The 20,862-nt window shown below is 35.6% G+C and overlaps 1 pseudogene; it reads right to left on the reverse strand.

The window, feature by feature from the left end:
• Window positions 1-7,453: 7,453 nt before the first annotated feature.
• LOC131414290 (U4 spliceosomal RNA) lies at window positions 7,454-7,583 on the reverse strand (annotated as a pseudogene).
• Window positions 7,584-20,862: the final 13,279 nt, after the last annotated feature.

The following is a 20,862-nucleotide window of genomic DNA, read 5'->3' on the forward strand; positions in this document are numbered from 1 at the left end:
GTTTCCGGAAACAGAGAAGTTTAAAGGAACCTCATCCTTTTGTGTTCCAGAAAACAAAACAGTTTATTGAAAAACAATCACCATTCCCCATATAATTAGATAAGATTCACAGAAGGCCCTTGTTTATCTAGAACAAGGCCAGGCACATACCCTCCAAATTCCCACCCTTTGCCTAATAAATTATTAGCTGAACTACTTATCCCACTGATCAATCTGAACAACATACCTGTTAGCCAGACTGGTTAGGCTTCTCTCCTTCCTCCAGGCCTCTGAACTTTGGTCCATCTTGAGCATGAGCCAGCGTACAACCCCTCCTGAGAATAGGCTGGCCAAAGGGTAAAATATTCTCTGAGCTACAGTCCCGTCCTGCCACCCTGTCATCCCGCTTCCACACGCCCTATTATTTCTGGCCTTATTTACTTCTCTCTATACACTCAAGATACTCACAGACCTTATCATGGTCACAGCATTCTCCCTGTGGCAATAGCCCTATCCCTCCCTTACAATAATCCTTTTGAATTAAGTCTCTGCTTACTGAATCTATTTTTTATTTGAGATTCTATCAAATGTGAGCCTACATAGATTATGGGTTATGTTTCTATAAATGAAACTAGGATAAAATTCACACTAAGGAAGAACACGGCAAGAAAAATAAGGTCAAGTTCAAGGGTGAATATGGAAATGAAGATAGAGACTCTCACTCATCTACTTTAAAGACTCGGAGGGGATTTTAGGCTGAGTATGTATGCATATATTCATGTGAATATTCATGAACCTAAAAATATTATATATATTGTATGGCTATCTATGAACTTGAAATGTTTTTTCTTTCTTTCTGTCTCTTCTTTATTTCTTTCTAATTTTCTTTCTTATTTTTCTTCCTTTTTCCCTTTTATTGCACTAGATGGCATCTCTCTCTCTCCTCTACTGCCTTTTTGGAGTCGCTGCCCAGTTGTCAGCAAAATCCTGCCCCTCTGTGCTCCCATCTCACCCTTTCACACCCTTGTCATCTCAGGAGTGGGCAGAGTACTCCGAGGCCTTCTTCCTGGGGGAGAGCCCTAAGGCCTAGCCCAACTCTGAGGCACTGAAACAATGTTTCTGGTATGTGTATGCCTTATGCATTCCAAAATCATTTAAAGTGGTAAGTAATGCTATTTAGATTGATTGAATGATTTGATTAAAAATCTCAAACTCTACTCAGATGGCCTATTTCTTGAAGTTTTTGTATTTTTGGTTCACATTTGAAATCTAAGAGATTATTTATAATTATTGACTGTCATTACAGTTTAGTGTAAAAATTTACAAGTTTTCAGACTTTACTAGTCTTTGTTTCCACCAACAATCTTTAAGTTGTTTATTGTACAACTTGAGAGGCCTCTGCCTGGGTGGGGAGGATATGAGACTATACTTCATTCATCTAGAGATTTTATCAGAACTAAACAAGTATATTCAAGAGTCCTAATTCATTGAACAGGTGGCCACCTACATGAACAGCTGGTTACATTTCCCTGTGTTTACAGATTACTAAATAATCCAAATTCCAATTATATTTGATCCCCAAGAAACAATCATGGAGATGTTTGATATTCTGGTGTCCTATAAATGGTCCACAGAAGTGACTTCCTTAGTGAAACAATAAGAGGATCATGGCTAATAGTCTTGGATGTAGTGAGAGAGGTAGATGGGCAGATTAATAATAGCATATTTTATTAAAAAACAACTATCTATGTAATAATTTCCATCTACAACCCACCAGAATGGGACAAATTTTACAGGTCAAACTGCCTCCAACTTTTAAGTAGGAATTTTGGTAATCTAATGCCCTATAAATACAGAAAACATGCTCAATCATTAACAAAAGTGGAAATCTGATCAATAAATCAGATTGTTTTTATATATTTATTTCAGTTTTGAGAAATCCTTTAGACGACTAATACTATATATTGAACCATAGAGAGTTTAAGTAACTTGCCACAAGCAACAAAATGAAAAGCAGAAGCTGAATTCAGATTCCTATCTGCTTGATGCTGAAGGCTACACTTTTTTTGTTTTTTCGTTATGCCTTAGGTCCAGAAATTAAATATCATGGTGTAATATTTGGAGGAAAGTTAAGGAGGAAAAAAATTTTTTTCTTTGGTGAGGAAGGTTGGCCCTGAGCTAACACCTGTGCCCATCTTCCTCTATTTTGTATGTGGGACGCTGCCACAGCATGGTTTGATGAGTAGTGCATAGGTCCACGCCCAGGATCGGAACCCACAAACCCCAGGCCGCCAAAGCAAAGCACATGAACTTAACTGCTGGGCCACCAGACCAGCCCCAAGAAAATTTTTTTTCTCATTTTTCAAGAATCTAGACAATAGGTCATGTTTGTAACACTTAAGTTTGTAAAAGTCAATTGTGTTTGACATATGTTTATAATCAGAATTGCATAGTAGTTAGTATTCTGGCATAGTTTTAAAATATAAAAAGAAAGTACAAGCAGAGCTTTGCAACCACTTTCACACACACTTTTCTGAGGAAAAGGGAATTATGAAAAGTCAAATGAGAACATAAACCATCTTTTTTCTCATCAACTTCAGCCCAGAAAATTCCAGTTCAATGGTTTGTATCCAGGCAAGTCTATGACCTTCACCACTCCCTACCTGCTTGTGCCTTAGCTTTTTGTAACCACCCTGTCATGGGCTGAATTGTGTCCCCTCCAAAATTCATATGTTGAAGTGTTAACCCCAAGTATCTCAGAAGGTAGCTGTATTTGTATTTGGGGACAGAGTCTTTAAAAAGGGAATTAAGGTTAAATGAAGTCATTTTTATGGGCCCTAATCCAATATGACTGGTCCTTATAAGAACAGGAGATTAGGATTTAGACACACACAAAGGCAAGACCACGTGAAGACGTACGAAGAAGCGGGCAAACTACAAGCCAAGGAGAGAGGACTTCAGAAGAAACGAACCCTGCTGACACCTTGATCTTGGACTTCTTCCTTCTAGAACTGTGAGAAGATAAATTTTTGTTGTTTGAACCACCCGGTCTGTGGACTTTGTTGGGGCCCTAGCAAACTAATACACACTCTCTCTGGCTTAGGGAATTGCTCCTGTCTCTGTTTGCAGACTCTTGCTTTACAGTCATGCATGTAATCAAGTTTACACTATTTTCATCCTGTTGCTTCTCACTTTAATTCCTCCTCTCTGCTTGGAGCCTTATATGATGATGACTTGGTAAAGCCCTAGAACAGGCTTAGAATTCAGTTCTGCCCACAGAATCAGCTACTTGGGTTAGATCTTCAGACACTGAAGCTCAAAGTCAAATAAGTTACTGCCCATTTCATGTCCAAGTACTGCACCCAAGCCTAATCTTAGCATCCCCAGGTGATTACTACTTAAATCCAAGACGAAATGCAAAATGGATGCTGGGAAGGTTGTTTAAACAGTTATGAGAGGAGCAATATGTTATGATTGTCTGGAGCCAGACTGCCTAAGTTTAGATCCCAGCTATGTCTCTTACTTGTTGTACAAGCTTGGACAATTTATTTAATTTCTTTTTATCTCAGTTTTATCACCAAAGATCGTGATAGCAATACTTGTTTTCATAGGCTTATTGTGTTTATTCTATATATATACTTAAATATTTATAATAGGGCAGGTGAATGGTAAACTCTCAGTAATAATAATAACAAACAATCATATTGCATGTTATCAAAATTATCTTCCTTGAGGGATGACCCTTGATGCTCTGTCAATTTGCAAGCATAGTAGCTTAGACACTATTTCTCCAGAATTAATACTTCATCCCCAACCTGCCACATCACCCACACACACACACAAACATCCGAAGTCCTAACTTATTCTGAAATAAGAAGAAACTAAAAAGTTTTCTCCCTGGCTTCCTTAACTCTGCAACAGATTTTTCAAATTTCTAACTTTCTAAAATTATAAAAATAATACACATATACGACATGCATATAGCAAAAAATCTAAGGTGCCAAATATTTTTTAAATGACAAGTGATAGTTTCCCTTTCCTTAACCATCACCCAGATATCCTGTTCTTCTTAATAGATGTTGCTACTATTAACAGGTTAATTAGACTCTAAAGAAAATGTATACATAAACAAATATGTTTATGTTCCCTTGTGCAATTGAAATTATACTATTCATACTCTTTGCCTGTTGTTTATATTTTCACTTAATATATTTTAGAGATCTTCCAACTTCCATTTCTGGCTGTTTGAATAGGGATGTTTTAATAGGGACCAAATTTACCCTCTCACCTGAACCAAACAAACAACAACAACAACAACAAAACAGGGAAAAAAATATATGGCAGAAAACTGGACATAGGCAACAAAGCACAGTTATCATTGGTAGATGGAAAACAAATGAGATGAGCTCTACTACAGTTCCAGCTTACTGCCTTGAGAGAGTTTCTAGGTTGTGGTGTATGGAGAGGAAATCCAGGTGGAGCCCAGCAGACTCCTGAGTTGAGAATGTGTTGCTGAGAGTCTAGAGAGGCAACATAGCTGGAGTGTGCAAAACAGAGTACCAGAGAGAGCTACACAGAGGGAGAACCCTGGTGACCGAAAAAGAGTCTCTTGAATATTAAGCAGAGTACTAATTAATGTATGCATATGAAAAAACTACCTGAGGCTAGGGAAATAACTATCCAAAAGAATCAGAGGGAATGGTGCCTATCTTACACAGGGCCAGGAATAGTACCTGTTCCCACCATCCAGATGAAAATTCATAATTCATGAGGTATTGGTAAAATACTCAGAAAAGTCTTGCCTCAGAGGTGGGGAATAATTAGTCCTAAACTAAAACTTCTCTGGAATACCTAAAAAACCCTAAAAGCAAGACTTGAATCAAACTGTTTCCAAATAAATGCATCCCACAACAAAGCTCAAGAATATTTATATGAACACAAAATATCTAGTACCCGAAAAGGTAAAATTCACAATGTCTGGAAGCCAATCAAAGATTACCAGGCACACAAAGAAGCAGGAAAACACAATAAGTAATGAGAAGAATAATCAAACAATCAAAATTGATCCAGAATTGACACAGATGTTAAAAGGATAAGGACATTAAAATTGTTTTTATAACTGTACTATATGTGTTCAAGAAGTTAAGAAGAGATGTACTCTCTTCTTAACCCCCATTATACTTCTAGAGATGAAAATCTCAAAATCTGAGATAAAAAAATACACTGGATGGGATTAAAAGCAGATTAAACATTGCAGGGGAAAAAAAGAATTTAAAAAATAAAAAGATTTGTGGGACAAATTTAAAAGCCTAATATACATGTAATTTGAGTCCCCTAAGGCAGTAACAGAAAAAATATTTAAGAAAAAATGGCTAAAAGTTTTTCAAATTTGATGAAAATTATAAACTCATTGATCCAAGAAACTCAATTAACACCAAGCACAAGAAACATGGAGAAATCAATACCAAGGCACATAATAATCAAATTGCTCAAAACAAGTGATAAAGAGAAAAATCTTAAAAGAAGCCAGAGGAAAATTTGCTATATGTACAAAGGAACAAAGATAAAGATGAGAACAGCCACCCGGTGGCGCAGTGGTTAAGTGCTCACGCTCCACTGCTGCAGCCCGGAGTTCGCAGGTTCAGATCCTGGGCGCACACCAACACACCGCTTGTCAAGCCATGCTGTGGTGGCATCCCACCTAAAGTAGAGGAAGATGGGCACAGATGTTAGCCTAGGGCCACTCTTCCTCAGAAAAAAGGGGAGGATTGGCATCAGATGTTAGCCCAGGGTTAGTCCTCCTCACAAAAACAAAAAAAACAAACAAACAAAAAATATGAGAACAGATTACTCATCAGAAATAACGCAGTAGGAAGACAATGGAGCAACAGCTTTAAAGTACTGAAATTTAAAACCTGTCAACCTAGAATTCTATACCCAGTGAAAATATCTTTCAAACCTAAAAGAGAAATAAAGACACTTTCAAACATAAAGATGAAATCATTCATCACCATAAGACTTGCACTAAAAGAAATGTTAAAGGAAGTCTTTCAGGCAGAAAAAAAAGTAACAGATGGGAATATAGTACATAAAGGAATGAAGAACACTAGGAATGGTAATTACTTGGATAAGTATATAATTTTTTTTTAATTTACTATTTAAATGTTTTAAAAGATAATTGACTGTTTAAACAAAAAAAATAATATCAGTGTCCTCTGGATTTTATAACATATGTAAAGTAAAATGTATAAGAACAATAGAATAAAGGCCAGGAAAGAAGAAATGGAGGTATACTATTGTAAGTTTTTATACTATAAAGAATGGTATAATATTACTAGAAGATAGACTGTGATAAATTAAAAGTGTATACTAAAACCCTAAAGCAACTGTTAAAATAAAACAGAGTTATAGCTAATAAACCAACAATGGAGATAAAATCAATTTATAAAAAAAAAGATACTCAATCCAAAAGAAGACAGAAAAACAGGAAAAAAGAGCAAAGAATACATGAGATAAAGAGAAAACAAATAACCATATCACATTAAATATAAATGGCCTAAGCACTCAAATTAAAAGAAAGAGATTGTCAGATTAAATAAATAATATAAAAGCCAATTATATGCTGCCTTCAAGGAATGCACTTTAAATATAAAGAAGCAGAAGTAAAGGGATGAGGAAAAGATATACCATAGTAATACTAGTCATAAGAAAGATGGGAGAGTTATATTAACATTGGGCAAAGTACATTTAAGATAAAAGAATATAACCAGGAATAAAAAAGGTAATTTCATAATAATAAAATGGTTAACTAATCAAGAGGACATAACAATCCTAAATACCTATACCCCTAACAACAAAGCTTCAAAATATATAAAGCAAAAATGGGTAGAACTGCAAAGAGATATAGGTAAATCCACAATTATTGTCAGAAATTTCATTACTCCTTTCTCAATAATGAATAGAAGTAGACAGAAAATCCCCAGCTTTCTTAAGTCAGATCCCAGAAGATAAGAGTGAGTATAGCCAGCAATTGTCTTCATACATTCAGGAGCAGAGCAATCAAGAAACATTTGTGGCTATATTTTTTGATTATTAGCTATAATCAGTATCCAGGGGCTATATTAATCAGAGCCAGATGTGTGAATTACCAACATTGGGAAGTAGCAGTGTATCAGAGAGATTAAGACCTTTGAAATCAGGAAAACGAATTCTCTCACTTACCAACTATGTGACATTGGACAGATCTGTTAACTTCTTAAAACCTCAGTTTTCTCACTTATAATATTAGGATAATACTAGCACCACTAGGATCTGTTTTTATATACTGTATTGCCTCTTATTATATAATAATTTGAAAGAATCAACTACAAGTCATTTTAATTCCTGACACACCCCTATTTGGTCTGACTGGACACTCTTTCTTAGTCTCTCCCTCTGCCCTTTGTTTTTAGAAAATGAGCTTATTTGATGGTAGCACTGTTAAGTGTGGATGTCATTAAAAAGATGGCTCTGAAACTAACAGTTACTTTCTTTTTTTTTTCAATTAGCAATAATCATGTCTCAGATAAACCTCATTGGCTATGATACTGCCACTGCACAAAGCTGAAAGTTACTTTCTTTTTTTTTTTTTTGCTGAGGGAGATTGGCCATGAGCTGACATCCCTTGCCAATCTTTCTCTTTTTGCTGTGGAAGATTCACCCTGAACTAACATCTGTGCCCATCTTCCTCCATTTTGTATGTGGGACACCTGCCACAGCATGGCTTGATGAGCAGTGCATAGGTCCACTCCCAGGATCTGAACCTGCAAATCCTGGGTCACCAAAGCAGAGCATGCAAACTTAACCACTATGCCACCAGGGAGGCCCCATAAAAGTTACTTTCTCTTAGAAATACAAAGAATGCATTTCTTTTAGAAATGCAAAGAAATACTGCCCTTTGTTTGGTGCCTGCAGCAACCTCTTTTAGACTATTCAAATGTTCAACATGTGGCTCACAAAGGTTTTCATTAGTGCCCACCAGATACGGTTATCTGGGATTATGTTCCAGCAATCCAAAACGATGCCAAGCAGAGGAATCAAGTAGCTGTGTGCAAAACATTTGGTATCGTGACATTAAACCACGTGGTGTAAAGAGCATTGTAGCAGGAGCAGACTTATTTATTTATTAATTAATTAATTAATTTATTTATTTATTTACTTTTTCGTGAGGAAGATCAGCCCTGAGCTAACATCTGTGTTAATCCTCCTCTTTTTGTTGAGGAAGACCAGCTCTGAGCTAACATCTATTGCCAATCCTCCTCCTTTTTTTTTCTCCCTCACAGCCCCAGTAGATAGGTGTACGTCATAGTTGCACATCCTTCTAGTTGCTGTTTATGGGACGCGGCCTCAGCATGGCCGGAGAAGCGGTGTGTCGGTGCGCCAATAGCAGAGCATGCGTGCTTAACCGCTAAGCCACGGGGCTGGCCCAGGAGCAGACTTTAAAGTTCTAATTGCAGCTCTGTTAGGAAGAAGCTGCATGACCCTTACCAAATCTGAACTCTCTGGGTCTCAATTTCCTTACATATAAAATGACAGAAATTAGTACACATAGTCACATGGTTCCCCTAAATTCTATGTTACTAGGAATGACTCTTTAGAAGCAAAAGGTTTAGAAGACTTAAATCATTCATTTATACCTTCATTTGGTCACTAATTTAAATTCATTTAGTGCCAAGCACCGTTCTAGACATGGGAATTCCACAAACAAATGATAAACTAAAAAGTAAATATATAATATGATGGCAACTAGTAAAAACTGAGGAAATATTATTATCAAGAAGGCAATATATAAAAGATTGTTTAATCCAATCTATTAATCTAGTGCTTTATTCATAGTCATTAAACACAAAAAGGAAAGATAAATATTTTTTCTTGAGAAAGTCAATTAGGATGAGCTATTTCCCAGATACAGGATTAAAAGTCAGTAGCACAAAAAGGTGGAAAATTGGGTGACAACAAAACAAAAAAAATTAATCCTTACAGAAAGGGATGCAGATATAAACAAATGAGAATGCTTGTCAGTGAACAAAAGAGAAAAAAACAAGAAACAAAAGGTATTGATTTTTAAGTATATGTCAGGAGCTGTATATCTGTTAATTCTTAACTCATGACGATAATTCAACAATTTATGTATTGTTATTTTTTTTCTTCAGTTTAAAATGAAGACACTAAGCCTCAATGAGGTTGAGTAACTTGCTAGGATCTGCGCACAGCACTCATCAAGTTAAAAATCAGTACTCTTTCCACGGCACCCATGAGACTTTTTTAGGAGGGTAGAAGGGTATGAGCTCACCATTGTATAAGAACCTTGAAATTCTTGGTGTGACACTGTTATTTGACCAGCCACACACAGATCATGGTGTATCTTAGCGAACAATGTAATTAATTGTATTGTAAAAGTGTAGATTTCACACTGAAGATTAAACATGTATTTCTCTGAAATTTTAAGACTAATCCCTATTTTACATGAAAAGAAAATCCCTCCAGGCTTTACTGGATAAAACTGATAAGGGGAAAGGGAAAAGCGGGAAAGAAGCTCAAATAAGGCAAGCATGCAGTGTACGGCTTAATTCATTTTAATTATAAAATAGATAGCTGACTACAGGTTAGAGCAAATATTTTTAGCAATGCTTTCATGTTTTTGGTTTGCATTGGAAGCTGCTGATTCCGTTGCAATCACAAAGATTCCCATTGTTTTAATAATTACTTCTACTAAAGATAATGAGTGGATTTGATTCTTCTGTCATACTTCCAATTCTTAGCCTGATTCTTATTTTTATTTTAAATATTAAAATCTTCATGACTAAAGCTTCCAAGTGACATTTTCCTCTAGGACCCAGACCTTTGCCAATTATTGGAAATCTGCACATTCTCAATCTGAAGAGGCCATATCAAACCATGCTGGGGGTAAAAAAAAATCCATAATCATTCATTTCACACATATTTATGATTTCCTAAATCATTCTTATCCTCGTGGGTTTATTAGCATACATGTAATTACAACTGGTTCATATATGTATAATGAGGTAACTAGATAGATTCAAAGCTAATTGAGCTGCTTTAAATTTAATTTTTAATTTCTTTTAAATTTGCAAATATAAATATACTAGTAAATTTATTTCAATTATTTAAAGTGGCATTTTTATCTTGAAATATTTATAACCTATATCTTTTATCCCAACCATATTTATCTACATATTTAGTATATACCGTACTGTGAAGGAACTGAATTATGATCATAGTTTTACTCTAGAGACTTTTACTTAACCATTCAAAACAGTGTGTACAAAAGGCATAATCAAGATCATGGCTCCAGAAATTGAAATCCAGAATTTTCTGCCATTATTTAGCTGTGTGAATTTATGTAAGATTTAGTCTCTATTTCCCTGTCTGTCAAATTACAGAGCTAGACCAAGTACCGGACCAAATTTCTCTAATTCCACTTCAAAGATTTTATAGTTCTTGACTGTGGGGTAAGATAGATAGATGATAGATAGATGATAGATAGATAGATAGATAGATAGATAGATAGATAGATAGATAGATATGATAGATGATGGAAGGAAGGGAGGGAGACAGACAGAGGGAGGGAGGGAGGGAGAGAGAGAGAGGGAGAGAGAGGGAGAGAGAGAGAAGAAAGAAAGGAAAGGAAAGAAAGAAAGGAAAGGAAAGAAAGGAAGGAAAGGAAAGAAAGGAAGGAAGGAAAGGAAGGAGGGAAAGGAAGGAAAGGAGAGAAAGAAAAAGAGAGAGAGAGAAAAAGAAAGGAAAGAAGAGAGAAAGAAAGAAAGAAAGAAAGAAAGAAAGAAAGAAAGAAAGAAAGAAAGAAAGAAAGAAAGAAAGAAAGAAAGAAAGAAAGAAAGAAAGAAAGAAAGAAAGAAAGAAAGAAAGAAAGAAAGAAAGAAAGAAAGAAAGAAAGAAAGAAAGAAAGAAAGAAAGAAAGAAAGGAAAGAAAGAAAGAAAGAAGGAAAGAAAGAGAGAGAGAGAGAGAAAGAGAGAAAGAAGGAAAGAAGGAAGGAAGGAAGGCAGGCAAGAAAGAAAGGAAGGAAGGAAGAGAGAGAGAAAGAAAGAAAGGAAGGAAGGAAGAGAGAGAGAAAGAAAGGAAGGAAGGAAGGAAGAAAGGAAGGAAGGAAGGAAGGAAGGAAGAAAGAAAGAAAGAAAGAGGTAGATAATGATATAATGCTCATAGTTGGCATTTGGCCATAAACTACAATTTTTAAGTTCTGGAAGGCAGGTAATTGAAGTTGAGTTCTGCTGTATTCTATAACACCTTAGTTTGAAAATCCTAAGGGGAGACAAACCGAAGAGAATTACCTTACTTCAATGGGCAACAGAATAATACTAATAATAACACTTTGTATTTGTATTGTATTTTTTATCTTACAGAGGGCTACAAGAGTTTCACTTACTCCTCACAACTACCCTGGAGGAAAATAGGCATGATATTTTTATCTCAATTTTACAGATAAGTGTGACTGAAAGCAACTGATTTATCAGTAACTAATAAACCAGGACTTGAGTTTTCTGATCTTCTGAAACTACTTTGTGGCACTTTCTCCTACAGCCAAAGGTCACGTGAAAGGTTAATTCTGCAGAAGAACAAGACCTTCCTTCAGTAAAGTCCTTCATCTAATTCCATGTGCCCCAAGCATATTTATTTGTTTCCTCAACTTGCCCCATCCTTTGCTTGCATATTTACCAGACCAGTCTCTTTAATGTTTAGTCTTTCATTTTTGTCTCATTTCCACCTCTGTGCTGATGTTCTGTGCTAATTTCACCTATGAAATATCCTTCCCTCTCTTCTCCCTAATCTGTCTACCATTTTTTTCTTAAAATTTTCCTCTCTGATTTTTGTTCCTTGCCTGACATGTGCCACATCCATTTTGTATACAGTGGTTCTTGCCTGAGAGACTCTGTCCTCACAGTCTCAACTTCCCATTTTAATTTTCACTTCTTTAATATTAATCTTAATCATATTATCCTCCTAAATCATTGAGCCCTTCTGCAATTCCTGTTGCAATTCTAACGTTATTTTTTTAAGGTCAAGTTTCTTAAAGAAAGGAACATTAGAAGTTCCCATCTCATTCTCTACTTGAACCACAGTCAGGTTAAGGCCACAAGCTATGTAGCCAGCAAGGCTGAATGTGCATTCCTTGCTGAGCATTGCCACTCACTAGCTGTGTGACTTCTTGAAGCCACAGTACCTTGCCTATACAACAAAGATGATGATAACATCTACTTCGATGGTTTGTAATGTGCATTGAAGGAGATAATGGTGCTAGGAATATAGTTAGGAGGCAATAAATGTTGGCTCTTCTTACTTTTTTTAATTATCAAAGAAAACAGAATGTTTTTTGCAGTAAGAAGTGTCACACAGTAATGCAGAACTAACTTGGGCCTACTCTGCTCACAGCACCCCACAAGGGATAGGGCATGAGTATTGGTGGTCAAGAAGTGTTTTTTCTTCCTAGAGTCCTGGGTGGGCATTCTCTGAGACTAAACAAAAATATAATAGGGAGAAACCATGGGTGGATTCCATGATATCAGAGCCCTGTAACCATGAAATCTCAAACAAAATGGAGCATAAGGACAATCAATTGATGATCATAATAATTGTGGCTTAAACAGGTGTAGCAATCACAGGAGTACCTTTAGTGAACTAGTTCAATATTCTCATTTCATAAGATCAAAAAATTGGTTAGTTTGTTGAAATTAAATTACCAAAGATCAAGATCTGGTTCATATTTATCATAGCACAATGCTTTAGTTGCTTCTCTTTTTCTCATATACTCAAGCTCTCCCAGAAATATGGCTCCATTTACAGTATCCAAATGGGGCCAAAGAAGGTGGTGGTGATCTCTGGATACGAGACAGTGAAAGACGCCCTGGTCAATTATGGTGATCAATTTGAGGAAGGATCTCAAGTGTCTATATTTGAAAGACTTTTTGAAGGAAAAGGTAATGAACTCCAAATTTAAAATATGTCCTAGTGGTTAAAATTATTAAATCAGTTGCACTGTATTCTCTTGCATAATTCCTTGTGTGGTTTAATTTTTCCTTCATCAATATATATTGTACAAATAGGATTTACATAAGAGAAAATTTATGCTTTATGGTTTTATTCTCATTGTACATGATAATTTCTTCTATTAAACAAATGATTATTAGCCAGCTACTAAGTGAAAAGTACAACGCCAGGGAAATAAAACATAAGAACAGAGGCCATCAGCTTAAAGAGGTGACAGTCTAATGGCTGACAGATCCATTTAACAATACACTTAGTGTTATAAATACACTGAACCATATTTTCACCTAGATAAACTTGTATCTTGCTCATGTGAATCTGCTAAATGCCTTGGTGAAATCCAGATACCCTACTTTTCTGACTTTCCACTAATCTAATACAGTTATTAGATTAATTCTTAATACAAACTCTTTAACATTAATTTAATAACTCTTTAAAAATGGGAATGATTTCACTTTATTAATTATTTTTAGTAAATTGGCTTTAGTTTTATTAAATTTAGTTTACCAAAGTATTAGTTTAGTTTACGAAATTATTTTTCATAAATAATATTATCTCCTAGTGAATACCACTAAGCCATTTTAATGCTTCGACAACTTTTTCAAAAAGCATTTCCCACACTATTGTCCTCAAAAAACTAGTTCCATGAGATGTTAATAGATGTTCTATGCAGAAAAAGCAGCATCAGTGAAATGAATTTGAGAAATGCTACATATTATAGGCCTCTCTTGAACACATGGAATGTCCATTAGCATATTAAAGCCTCTAAGAAAAACACCAAAACCCTGTTTAATTTTATTTAATCCAGTTTTCCACACCTATTAATCCTTGGAACATTACTTTTTCTTGGAATTCACGCTAAATCTCGTGATATCAGCATCGAGGAACAACAGTTCATTCAAGATCCCTGATCTGTAGTTTCCAGGATTCATCTTTTATTTCTTCTAGAAATTTGAGACACTTTCTTTTCTCTTGCCTCTGGCATCTCTGCTCTTTTCCACAATACCTCACATATTACTCACTGATTCTATGATTACATACAAAATTGGTTTAATTTTTATTGATGTCAAATCTAATATTTTTTTTCCCTCAAGTAAATCATTCATTTTAAGAATCAAGCAGTCTTTTACTTTTTAAGTGACTTAACTGGTCATAGGAAATATTATTCAAAGAGGAAAATGATTGCACTCCCCAACCAGTCTAGTAATCCAAAACCATTCAAATAGGTATAAGCAACCCTTACTCAATTTCATATAAATCAAAAAATTTAATGTTTTTGTTACCATTAAACCATTTGGGAATTTTTGTTACTTCACCTTAATAAATTATTTTGCTGCATAACAAATATATTTAGGACTCTGGTGCCAGTATTTAAAAAATGTTCAGTTCCTCATGGTGCTAAACTAACATTCTTCACAATCACATGACTGGGGCTATGGCTTTTCTCTGAAAGACTTCTGTGGGCCCTTAATATTCTAAAAGTGTTTTCTAAAATAAATTTTTAAATGTAAAGATGAGATAGTATGAAGAGTCACATATTTGTTATAAAGAGTTTTATGTAGTACAGGATTCATAGACAGAATAATATTATATTAATATGAGAATTGAATGTGAGCAGAATCTAACGTTCACCAGTATCCTTTCAAAGGAAGGCTTAACCTGACATGACGTGGCAACAGCAGCTCTGGGGATATCTATCCCTTTCTTTTGGATTTCATGTTGAGACTAGCAAAGCTGGTCCTACCCCATTTCTAACACCTAGGTTGCCTTAGTCTATGCAGGTTTCCTATTTCTGGTTGCCAGTCAAAGTCAGAAATTTCTCCCCTGTCTCTTGCACCTCCATAGAAAAATGAGAAACGTGCAAATGGAGGAAGGGCTGGGGCTGGGAACTGAACCACAAGGAATAATGCTGCCATCAACACAAATACCACCATGGAAAGATGTGGGCAAACCTTGGCAACCCTCTCTGCCCTTATTTTTCTAAAAGTTAGCATCTGCTCCAACTCTTCTAAGAATCTTCTCTCATCTGATCATTATTATTCCCTTTAGCCATGCACAAATTCACATATCTGTTCATTCAATAAATATTTATTGAGCACCTAGCATATGCTACAAAAATCTGTGTCCCTAGAAATCAGTATGTATAGCATAAAAGTGGAAGCTTGATTACACCTCTTGGTAATTTTTTACTTCTAACTTTTTACTTGGGTAGTCTTGTGTCTACCAGTCTACATTTTTCCCTGGCAAAAGAGACTTTTTTCTGCTGTTCATCAATCGCTTAACCACACCTAGCATGATGTACTCATATAGTAGACACTCAAGAATTACTTATTGAATTGTTGGAGAAATATAATTAAAAACCAAATCTTCTCCCAACCCAGAAATCCTCCTCTCCACAAAGGTAATAGAGAAAGAAAACAATTTTATTATTGAATAAGCATTAGATCAGAATGTGATGTGCATTACAGATAATCTCCTAAGAAATTGCAAAGACAGAAAGAAATCTCACCCTTTTATATACAACCAAGCAGATACAACTCATAACAAAAATCTTCTCAAGATAAACAATAACTAGTCCTTAAGTAAGATGACTCGATAGCACCATTGATCACACATAGTTCATCCTGGATTCACCTGGTAATTGGAGTGACTATCGGTATTAATTGGCTTTATACAAAGGGAATAAACTTCTCAGATCTCTATGACAGGAGGTAGTTTTGCAACTTGGAGCAAGGCACCCACAGAGAAGTTAGGCTCCCACCCTCCCACACAAACTGGGAGACAGGGGCGCTCTCTCCTTTAAGGTTTATATTCCAAAGAGAGGGCTCCCATGTCCCTGAGAAAGACAGTCCTGGGTCATAAAGATGACAAAAGACCTATCTAGTTTTCAAAACGCTTTATGTACAATTCAAAGAGAGGAGAAAGTACTTACAAAGTTTTCTAAAGTAAATGCTCTAAGAGAAAGTCTCTTCCTTTACTTTTAACAGGGAGAATTAGGCCTCTTAAATTTTTATATGTCTTTACAAATTAAATTTTAAAATCTTCGAGGAAATCATTTTAAAACACTTTTCTCATTATAAGGAATTATCTTCTCTCATGGTGAAACTTGGAATACTATGAGAAGGTCCAGCTTGACCACTTACAGAACTCTGGAATGGGCAAGCAGACCCTAGAAGACACGGTTATAGAGGAATGCCTGCATCTCGTACAGAATTTTGAGTCTCACAGAGGTGTGTAGAACAAACAAAACCACACCTTGTTTTTCATGAAAAAAAAAGTCAACCAAAAATATACTTTTAATTATTTATTTTGACAAAATTTTAGACTTGTAGGAAAATTCCAAGAATATTAAAGATAATTCCCAATGTTTTTCTACTCTTCTCCAAGATTTCCCAAATGTCAACATTTTACATTTGCTTTCCCTCTCTCTCTTTTTCTAAACTGTTTGAGAGTATTTTGCAGACATGCTGTTCCTTTATTCTTAAATACTACAATGTATTTTTTTGTGTGTGTGAAGAAGATTAGCTCTGAGCTAACATCAGTTGCCAATCTTCCTCTTTTTACTGAGGAAGATTGGCCCTGACCTAACATCTGTGCCTATTTTCCTCTATTTTATATGTGGCACACCTGCCACAGCACGGCTTGACGAGCAGTGGGTAGGTCCGCACCGAGGATCTGAACGCTTGAACCCCAGGCCGCCGAAGTGGAGCACCAACTCAACTGCTACACCAACGGGCCTGCCCCCAATGTGTTTTCTTAAAATAAGCAAAAACATTCTTTCACATAATTCTCAAACATATTAAAGTACAATTTTCAAAACTCAGACAATTAACAGTGACATGATATTATTATCTTACCTGCAGAATTTATTCAGATTTCGCCATTGTCCCATTAATGTCCTAAACAGCAAAAGAAAATCCTGGATCCTGCATTGCATTCAGTTGTCATGTCTCTTTTGACTCCTCTAGTCTGGAACAGTTCTTCAGTAATAGGTGTGTTTCTGATCCCTTTAAATAACATAGAGTTAATTCCATATTATTTTTATCAATATGTGGGATGAATAATCCAACAACTCACTTTCATGTCAAGAGTTTTCTCATGTCCTTAATAAATTGAGCTCACTCCTTATTAAAAATGAGCTCATTTGAATATTATCTTCACTGATGCAGGAATTAATAAGAAGAGAAATGGTCAAAGGTAGACAACCCTGAGATGACTGCAGAGGAGAAGCAGAAGGCTCAGGGCCCACGTGCTCAATGAGCAGTGTCTGTACCTTTAGAAAGAAAGGCTCTTGGCAGTTGGAAGAAAGTAGGCATAGAAAAGCAACTATCCCTTCTTCAGTGTTAAGTTCCTAACAGACATTAATTTCTCAGAGCTTTGTGTACACAACATCCCACATGCCTTTCCATTTGTATATGAAAAAAACATATTCTCTCCAAGAATTCCCCTAGGCTTTCAGCCTCCCATCTTAGCAGCTAGAATACTCTTCACTTAAAAATAAATGCCTATAATAATCTATAATATGCCTATAATAATAATTTAATAATCTAAATAGTTTTCAATGATGCTGAGGAAAACAGGACCCAGTAGCAGAAGAGGCTAAAACAAGAAATTGCTCTGGATGAAGTTCTTTAAAGCAGAATCAGTTTTTCATCATCTAGATGTCCTATTTTAAACTTTTAAAATTGAATGCAGCCTAGTAGTTGAAATGATGTTTTCCCAGGTATTACACATTAACCACCCCCCTACACACACACACACACACACACACTGAAATGTCCCTCACTTGGCACATTTTAATTTCTTTAACTGAGCCAAAAGCAGATTTTCTTTGACATATACTTTTAATATTCCTTGTGGCAATCTTTTAACCAAATTCTGGCTATTTTTCAAGACCCATTCTCGTCTCACCTCTCCTTAGAAGGCATGGTCACCAATAATCACTTTCTTCCATGAAATCCTTTACTTGACAGTCTGTCCCAATCAGTCCAAAGCTGGTTAATGCTTTGTATGCGAATATTTCTAATCTGATTAACAAATTCTCTTGTAGGAAAGCCCTTTGATCTCGAAACAGTAATGAATGCTTCTGTGGCTAACGTCATTGTGTCAGTGTTGTTTGGAAAACGGTTTGACTACCAAGATAGCCAATTCCTGAGACTCTTAACCTTGATTGGTGAAAATGTGAAACTCATTGGAGGTCCTAGAATTGCGGTAACTGTATCTTTCCTATTCACTTTCACTTCCTCTAAAGTACATTTGATTGTTCAAGAGACCACGAAAAAGTATTTATTAGAGAATTGCCATTTCAAAAATATACACTTTCTAGAACATTTGGCATCCGGAGATGACAAGCCTGCCTGGTTAACACACATGATAATTCTTCCAGCACAAATTACTGCCTCAAATATTTTATGACGCAGGGATTGTGAATCATGCCGATAAATGGTTCATTATGTGACTTTAGTAAATTCCTATAATTTTGGCCATCCATCTTTTACTTATATCACTAGTTATGCATGGAATATGGGATAAGCCATGAGTGAATGAAGGAGCACTCAGTAGAATTCACTTAGAAGAGTGAATTTTAACACAGGAGGACTATTGAGGAACAAAAAAATATAATGTACTAAATAAAACAGTAATATTTATTCTGAGCCATGTAAGTTCACGATAGTGCTGCAATCCAATTTTTTACACTGCGAGTGATAAATTTGCTATCTTCTAGAGTTAGGAAAAAACAGCCTTGTCAAATAGTTGCCATTTTCAATAGCACCATGTTCCCATGACAATTGACCATGTTATTTCACTCTGGAGTAATTTAGGCTCTGTTACTGTAAATGCAGATTTACTCTAAATACAGGTGTCGGGGAACACTGGATCAGGCAACTATGATGTCTAATTTTAGATGTGGCCTTTTGTGTCCCATGTTTTTTAAGTCATTTGGAGAATTAGGAACCCCTTTGAGAATCCGATGAAATATACAGAGCTTATCTCTCAAAAAATGAATATACTGACAAATACATGAAATACAGCAAACAGTGAAGTCCTTGTTGAACTTTTTAAGGGTCAGGGAATATCAAATTAAGTGGTGCTGTGCCATGGGACATACATACAGCAAGCCTGTTATAAACTACAAAAATAATTATTCTGATTCTGCAAGGGAATATTAGTGGTAAATTTAGTGTGCTACACATAACCAGAATAGTTTGACCTGGAAACACCTGGGATTTTGCAAGAAAAACACTTAGATTTATAGCTCTGACCATAAAGCCAATATTGTTTTCATGTCTCATCTAACCTCTAAGTATATGTATTATTACAGGCATAATATACAAAATATTCTGAGTACATAGAACTTATTGTACACCATATCAATATTCATTGTTAAGTTACTTAACTTTGACAAATGAGGAAATCTTGTTGTCTACTTCAGTCTGCCATTGTTAGCTGAGATAAAATTGAAGTCTATATGAGATGTTATTTCTATAACACCTTCAGAAATAATGGTGTCATTCCCATTATGAGAAGCATTGTATATGTATATTTAATTTATTTTGTTGTTTTTATTCCTTTAGCTTTTCAATATGTTTCCTGTTTTGGGGTTCCTCCTAAAAAGTCATAAGACAGTACTCAGGAATAGATATGAATTATTTTCTTTTATAAGGATGACTTTCCTAGATCACCATCATAAATTTGACAAAATGATCCAAGAAGTTTCATTGATGCCGTTTTGATCAGACAGCAGGAGGTAACGGTGTTTTTTTCAGGGGTTACCTTAACTTATTGTTTATTATTTGGTTTAATTAATAGGATCTGGAGGAAAAATATTCTTTTTAAAGAAGAAAGATAACTGGATTCAATTAAGTTAATAATGGTAGATTTGTATACTACAAAGAATGATGTTTAGTATATTTTGCATTCTCAAATATTTTCCATCACTTTTCATAACACTCTCTGAAAAAAACCAAGACAAAAAAGATCTCAGATATGTTAGCTCTTAGAATTAGTACTACTTTTTTGCAATCTTGAAAATTGTGTTTCAATTGACAAACCCAAGAAAGATTACTTAATTACATTTTTTTCAAAGAAATCATGCTGAGAATATTCTAATCACTGAGTTAAAAACTAATTTCCAATCATCCTAAATGGCAAACAGCCTTTCCCATTGTTAGAATTATTTATCTTTATTAGCATAATTTAGATATTCTAAAATTCTGCACAACATTCTCATTATAAAAATATTCCAGGCAACTGAGGAAAGAATGCAACGCTTTGTTTTTTAAATTCACGTTATTTGTTACAGTTGTCTAGTATAAAATTATTTCATCACTAATGATTCCTTTTCCCCTTTCAGGAGAAAGATACATCTACTCACTATTTCGGCAATGAAAACTTGGTGGCACTTGTTAGTAATCTGTTTGTGGCAGGTACAGAGACTACGGCCTTCACGCTGCGCTGGGGGATTCTGCTCATGATGCGATATCCTGAGGTCCAGAGTAAGTCTCCTAAGATCCGGAGCATTGCCGGAAGGAGAGGACTCAGAAAGCTCTTGGACTGGAAAAAGCAGAATTCTGTAGCCACACTGGATACCTTTAATCTGTACCCTTGAGGATAGTTTGTACCTTTAGTCCTGTCAATATAAGAAATAGATTTTGCTCTCTAAGCATTCTGAGATGGTCTGAAGGTGTCACGACATGCAGGTCCCCAGAGGAGCCCTAGGAATAGAGGCCTAGAGAGTGGAAGCAGTGCAGGGAAAGGATGAGCCAGAGCTCAGAGAGCACTTGGGTTTACTTACACATGTAAAGAAAATGGGGAAGACTGTT

Source organism: Diceros bicornis, chromosome 14 (genome assembly GCF_020826845.1).
Source record: "Diceros bicornis minor isolate mBicDic1 chromosome 14, mDicBic1.mat.cur, whole genome shotgun sequence".
In the NCBI taxonomy this organism is placed as follows: Eukaryota; Metazoa; Chordata; class Mammalia; order Perissodactyla; family Rhinocerotidae; genus Diceros; species Diceros bicornis.